This window comes from Myotis yumanensis, unplaced genomic scaffold (assembly GCF_028538775.1).
Source record: "Myotis yumanensis isolate MYYU_CA2020_CCGP unplaced genomic scaffold, mMyoYum1.0.hap1 SCAF_9, whole genome shotgun sequence".
Classification (NCBI taxonomy): Eukaryota; Metazoa; Chordata; class Mammalia; order Chiroptera; family Vespertilionidae; genus Myotis; species Myotis yumanensis.
In genome coordinates this window covers 48,693,436-48,701,020 of record NW_027223760.1, presented here as the reverse complement: position 1 = coordinate 48,701,020, position 7,585 = coordinate 48,693,436, and positions in this window count along the sequence as shown.

The window sequence follows — 7,585 nt, the reverse complement described above, 5'->3', positions numbered from 1 at the left end:
AGGGCTTTGTAGCTAATCTACGTATCTTTTATTTTGAATAGTGAAATTTTTTTCTTCAAGTCTCACCAGATTCTGGGTGCTTTCCCGAGAAATTGGCATTCTCTGTCTACAAAGTAGATGTGACTTCTGTAAGTATAAACAGATGTAACAGGCAACGTGAGGGGGCTGTGGTTCTAGTCTCCACTTTTGGAAAGAACACTTGTGCTGTCTGGGTAATTTAATGGAAAAGTTCTTGTCATTTATTTGCAGTATGGAAACCATGATTTTTAGGAAAAGTAACCTAAATAAATGCAGAAACCTAATCACTGAATTCTGTCAATAGAAGAGGGGGGCAGAGTTGGCAATAAAATCAGTCTTACACCTCTTTGCAAAAAAAAAGATGATTCATACAGAAAAGCAGACTAAAGAATGTGACTGCTTTGTGTTTCTTTTTTTTTTTTGAAATGTGAACCTTCTAGAAAAAGTCATCCTGAAGGAATCAATGACGAAGTTTTTAAAATGTAATGCTGATAATTTAAGATTCATAGATTGGCAAAAAATCTACTTTCCACTTCTAACATTTATCTGAATGTTTGAAGTTCTACTAGGCCAGTAGTAATCCAATACATGACACTATTTACCTTTAAATTAATTAAATTTAAATACAAGTAAAGACAGTTTCTAATTCCCATTAGCCGTGTTTGAAGGACTCATAAGCTACATGTGGCTAGTGGCTACCCTATTAGAACTGTGGATACAGAACAGTTCCATCACAGAAATTTCTATTGGACTGTCCTAGACAGCATTTGCACTTCTATAAATTAGAAAAAGTATAGTGACTTAATACAAGTTAAAAATCAGTTCTAGGAGAAACCAAGATGGCAACATAGGTAAACAACGGAGTTTGCTGCCTTGAACAACCACTTCAAAAATACAACTAAAAGACAGAACGGACATAATCCAGAACCACAGGAAGGCTGGCTGAGTGGAAGTTCTACAACTAGGAGGAAAGAGAAAAGCATATCGAGGCTCAGAGGAGGTGCAGTGCTGAAGTAAAATACTAAGGTGCGGAGTGCATGCGGAGCAGGCTGGCAGCTGAAGGCGCGGTTGTCGTTTTCAATCTGGAGGGAGTCTCAGGCTCTGAGCTCCAGTTCCGGGCGAGTCTCTAGGGACCCAGACTCATATGGGAGAAGCGGGACTGTCTGGCATTGCTCAGAACCCTAGGGCAGCTTTCTCTCCATGGGGCTTGCAGCGATTACTGGGACACTGAGAAACAGAGCCTCTGAGGGCAAGACTGAGAGCAGCCATAATTGCTAATCCCGCCCTGTTGATCCCGTGGGACCCGCCCCACCCAAGCCCTGCAGGGAGGCTTTTGCTGGATAGCCTCAGGCAAAGGCTAGATTAGCACCTCCCTAGAGATCCAGGAGCCAGGAAGCCCAGAGGTCAGAGTGGGACCATCCAGTTTGCAGCTCCGTGGAACCATAAAAGACACACTCGGGGGGCAGACTCAGTGAGCACCAAAGCCCCATCAAAGCAAGTCCAGCCCCAGAGGGGTGTCTCCAGCACAGAAGTTCTCCCACTGCAGACACAGCTGATTCTCACAGCCAATTGGCCTGGAGGTCAATTCCTCACAGTGATAACTACAACAATCAAGGCTTAACTACAACAAGACTGTGCACAAAGCCCAAAAGGGGGTGAACCAAGACTGTCTAACTCAGGTAATTGGGACACTTAGCACAGAAAGGCACTCTATCGACACAGCGAAGCATAAAAAATGCAGAGACAAAGAAACAGGACACAAACGACAGAATTGGAGGAAAGCAAACTGTTGGATATAGAGTTCAAAACCACACTTTTAAGGTCTTTAAAGAACTGTCTAGAAGCCGCTGATAAATTTAATAAGGCCCTCGAAAAGACTGGTGAGACTGCCGATAAATGTAGTGAGATCTTCAAGAAGACTGGTGAGACCGCCGATAAATGTAGTGAGATCCTCAAGAAATCTAATGAAACCCTCAATGTTGTGATAAAGAACCAACTAGAAATTAAGCATACACTGACTGAAATAAAGAACATTATACAGACTCCCAACAGCAGACCAGAGGGTCGCAAGAATCAAGTCAAAGATTTGAAATACGAAGAAGCAAAAAACACCCAACTGGAAAAGCAAAATGAAAAAAAGAATCCAAAAATACAAAGATAGTATAAGGAGCCTCTGGGACAGCTTCAAGCGTACCAACATCCGAATTATAGGGGTGTCAGAAGATGAGAGAGAGCAAGATATTGAAAACCTATTTGAAGAAATAATGACAGAAAACTTCCCCTATCTGGTGAAACAAATAGACTTCCAAGTCCAGGAAGCACAGAGAACCCCAAACAAAAGGAACCCAAAGAAGACCACACCAAGACACATCATAATTAAAATGCCAAGAGCAAAAGGCAAAGAGAGAATCCTAAAAGCAGCAAGAGAAAGACAATCAGTTACCTACAAGGGAATACCCATACGACTGTCAGCTGATTTCTCAACAGAAACTTTGCAGGCCAGAAGGGAGTGGCAAGAAATATTCCAAGTGATGAATACCAAGAACCTACAACCAAGATTACTTTATCCAGCAAAGCTATCATTCAGAATTGAAGGTCAGATAAAGAGCTTCACAGATAAGAAAAAGCTAAAAGAGTTCATCACCACCAAACCAGTATTATATGAAATGCTGAAAGGTATCCTTTAAGAAGAGGAAGAAGAAGAAAAAGGTAAAGATACAAATTATGAACAACAAATACACATCTATCAACAAGTGAATCTAAAAATCAAGTGAATAAATAATCTGATGAACACTATGAACTGGTGATTGTAATAGAATCAGGGACATAGAATGGGAATGGACTGACTATTCTTGGGGCGGGGGAAAGGGGTGTGGGGGTGAGTGAAGAGATTAGACAATAATCGTGCACCTATGGATGAGGACAGTGGGTGGGGAGTGAGGGCGGAGGGTGGGGTGGGAACTGGGTGGAGGGGAGTTATGGTGGGAAAAAAGAGTAACTAATGTAATAATCTGAACAATAAAGTTTTAATTAAAAAAATTTTAAAAAATCAGTTCTATGATATGTCATTAATGTATGTAAGATTCAAGGTCAGACATTTTGCATGTTCCAATGGAAAGGAGTGGGGCAGTGTTAAGGCATGTAAAGTAAAGTTTTGTACTGACATGCAAGGCATCCAGCTGCAATGTGCTTGGGGGAGGGGGTTGATGTTCATATGATTTCTTTCATAAATTATGTAAAATATTTTGGACTGTTATTCTGATTTCCTTCCTAACCAATAATATCATGATTAGTAAGAATGACCATAAGATTAGTTGATAAAAAGTGCAAAATCTATCATACACTATTTTAGGGGAGTTCTAAATATATTTTTAAAGTTTTTCATAGCCGGTATTCTAAGTAACTATTCAAATAATTAAATTTTGGGGTGTAAGTGAAATATTGGCTGCAGCTGTGAAAGCTTAAATGAAGCCTGAATCAAATTTCAACAGTAAGGGAAATTGATTAAGCTGAGTCAGCAGACTGCCTATCCACTCCTAAATTTATAGCAGGAGGCACCTGGCTGATTTTTTATTAATAGAATTACATTTTTTTAAAAAAAGAATAAACAAACTTAACGACTCTAGAATAATTTCTTTATGGAGTAGGCAAAGCAATGAAAGAGCAATCCCTACAGGTAATTTTACACAAAACTTCAGCATAAAAGAATATTTTACTTATACTACTTTTTTAATTTTACCAATATTTATCAGAAAAACTTGTTGATAGTAATAAGGCATTTTCTCCAAAAGTTTAGCTATAACTGCTTATTTTATATTTGTCAATATCAGAGAGCTTTGTTGCCCTCAGATCAGCCTGGTTTTGTGAATACAGCTATAAAATTAAGCTTAAATCAATAAATGGATTTTGTAATCTAGAAGGTATCATTTCTGCCCAAATAAATTGATAATGGGCCAGCATTACTTTCTACCTGCATTCATAGCTTGGCCGTGCCATTAAAAATGTATACAGTCATCTTAGTCTATTTCTTGTTCTACAACACATCCAGCATCTTGGCTCTACAGCCTAAAAGGAGGCTCATGATAGGTTTGAGTATTTACTTTTATTTTCTGCAAGTAATAAACTACAGAACTTCTTGGGGTTTCTTAAAGTCACTTTTTTTCAGTTATCATTAATAGCTTTACAAATAAACCACGTAGATTTACAGTGTTTAGGCTGAAGTTATTCACCTTCTCTTTGTTCCCTTATTTTAGTTTATTTGGTTGCCCACACAAAATACAGAAAACCAAGAGTTTTATTGGGCTACTAGACAATTGGTATGATGTTTTCATTACTGTCACTGCCTAAGGTTGAAACAATAGCGGCTATTCCCATTCTTTTCAGTTTTCCATTTTATACTGGTGTAAATTGCATGTTTAAATAAAAAAGAAGTGTGAGGTGTTTATTTGCTTCTATAGAATCCCATTTTACTTTCAGTAGATTCGCCCTCTGGCTGAAGGATTCTAGCATTTGGACTCTATCTACCAGTCCTCTACCCACAGGGTGCACCTAAACTCTGGCATCCTTGGGATTGGCCTGTGGTCTATTCTGCTTTAGAATAATTTATTATCTCAAAACGGAAATAAACGAGAGAGACACAGTGACCCTTCACAAAGAGGGCAGTTAGCAAAGTGTCAAATTGAGGTTCAAACTGAAAACATTGTACTGGAATTCATATTCAGTACCTTTTACCTTGGAGATGCTAAGCTTAGCTCTTGAGCTATATGATAGCACAGCTCTTCTTAGCATACAACTGCTGGGGGAAATAGTTGTCCAAAACACTCTTCCTTGTGAAAATATGGCAGACAGAGTCAAAGAATAACAAAAGTTTCTCAATAGCATCTCAATTCCATGGCATTAGCCTTGGTGGATTAATTATTAAAGTGAATAAATGAACACCCCATTTGCCTACAGTTAAACAGGAGAGTTCTGTGGTTTTATTTCCACTTACAGTCTAGTTCTAGTAATAAAACCTCCTTGAGGTCCATTATGAAATTCAACTTATAACAAACTGCCTTTTAAGAAAATTCTAGTATTTAATTTGTAGGTGCAATTATCTGCTTTTAGACATAATAACAAATTTCCTATGAAGTTGTTAGTACCTTTTCCATAGGTTCTTAGCCATAATCCTGATGTCCAGAATAGATCCTTATTAATTACCACTATTTTAACACAGTTTCAAAAAAAGTTTAAAAATATATTATAAGGCCTTAAATGTTTTTACACCGTTACATTTTTGAATTGGATAAATAATGCACAAGTCCTTGTCCTAATCAGTGGGCAGAGACTGAGCAACCAGCCCTCTTGCTCTGGTCCTAGTTTTGTCACCCAGCACTGTGACTATATTTGGAAATGTTGCTGGACTTAGTTTCTTCTTGAATAAGACACTACAAAGTTCTTTACTCAACTAGGATTTTTTATTAGATTCTAAATGTATTGATGAATCACATACTTTCTGGGCTTTTTTGTATTGTTGTTAGAAGAAAAACACTTTCCAACTGCAATTGTATGATTTAGTTTTCTAAAAGCATATTTATATAAGTTAAAATAAAAAGACCAGTTAGTCTACAAATCTTGTGTCTTAATTCCACCCTTGATTTTGTGTAGTTGAACAAAACACTATTAAATTCTACATTAAAATGATTTGACCTACATGCCAAGTATTTGTTCCCTTATATCAATTTACTTTTAAAACATGGGCACCATGGTAGTATATATCTATACAAATAGAAAATATGCTATTTATTCTCCATACTGAATTGAGACAAAAACATAAACAATAAACTAAACATCTATTTTATTTTGTGAAGATAGAAGCAGCACAGTTAATAGTTGAAAACAGCTTAACAACTAGCTGGGTCCTCAAAAGAAATTAAATTCATATTTTATGATACTGAGAATAAAAGCAAACATATTAATGTGAAATGAAATTGAGCTGATATTAATTAAAATTTTAGAAGGTGGTTAAATAGCATTGTCTCAAAAACAAAAACAAAAACAAGATATCTTCGCTGGGAATGTAAATTTGACCTGTTGTAACTTTAAAGGGCAGGAAAGCTGAATTTTTTTTAACTTTTGCTTTGATTGAGAATCTAACAATCTAATCTGATTTTTTTGAAGCCTGAATGATTTTATTATAATAAAAACATGTGCAAAGTATACATATTTTGCAAATTCGTAAGTTGAGCTCACCCCAAGAGCTTCAGAAATTAAGCAAGGCCAGCCACAAACAATCAAATGATAGACTACCATATGCTCACCCAAAGTTGAGCCAAGGCCAAATAAGGCATTTAGATTCATGAATAAATAGTCATTTATTATGTGATGTAGTTTTATTTTCTGAAAAGCAAATTCACCTTCAAAAATCTAACACTAAGCTTCAAGTTGACACTGAGCTACTCTCGGATGAGTGCTGACCCAGAAACTTATATATTTATGTAGAGGAATAGTTTCCAAAATGTACATCATCATCACCTCATTAGCACCATTCTGATAGTTTCTGTGGGATTTTCGAATTGCAAGGTCATTGCATACTATAATGACTTTCATTTTGCTTGAAATAAAATTGTCTCCAACTATGGAAGATATGACTTCTCTGCAAGATTCTAACCACATGTTTGGTTATGTAAAACCTAATAAATATAAAGGAACTCACAATTCAGAACTGACCAAGGGATCAATAAAATCACACAAAATGTTTCTAATAACTTACTATCTTGTAGGTTCACCCTGTAGAAATCAAATGTGCCATTGATTTTGTATAGTTCTTGGTAGAATTTAGATTTTTTTTTTAAAGTAAACTTCCTTGTACATTAGGTTCACAAGACACCAATTATATGGCCTATGGAATTTGTGTTGAATAAGTTCATAAAACTCTTGCGATGTTCTTTGCTCATAGAAAGTTTGATGATTTGGATTTAACTCCCTGGAATGGTGCTAGACACAAAAGGTGAAGAATAGCTATCCTTGTCTTTGTAAAGCATGCTTGGAAATAAATGTAAGAAAACACAGATTATATTGCAAAATTTAGAAAATATTTCTTTATGTTAGTAGTATCATATCCACTGACTCTAAACCTCATGTGAAAGTCAGAGTCACCTGGAGAGCTTGATCAGATTTCAACTCCTGGGTCCCAGGCCAGCCCTCCTTGATCAGAATCTCTGGGTGGAGTCCGGGAAACTCCAAAATGTTCCAAAGGGGATTCTGTTGTGCAGCTGGACTTGAGATGGATATTTGGGAAACACTAGCTAGATGATGTAACTGATATTAGAATCTAGTAAGTTGATAATGTCTAGTTTATCCCTAAAGTTCTCACTCCTGAATCACTATTTGGCGGACCCTGTGTTGTAGGGTTGTCATTTATGTGAAAAAGCTTCTGGGACCATGAATAGGAGAGATCAGAAATCATGCTGCCCCTCCTGCTTCCCTGCTATGTTTTTTGTGATGGAGGCCTAATCCTGGCTTGGTGGTTTAGACGATAGTGACATCCATTGCTTTATAGTTACAGGCTGATTGGCTCTCTACATTA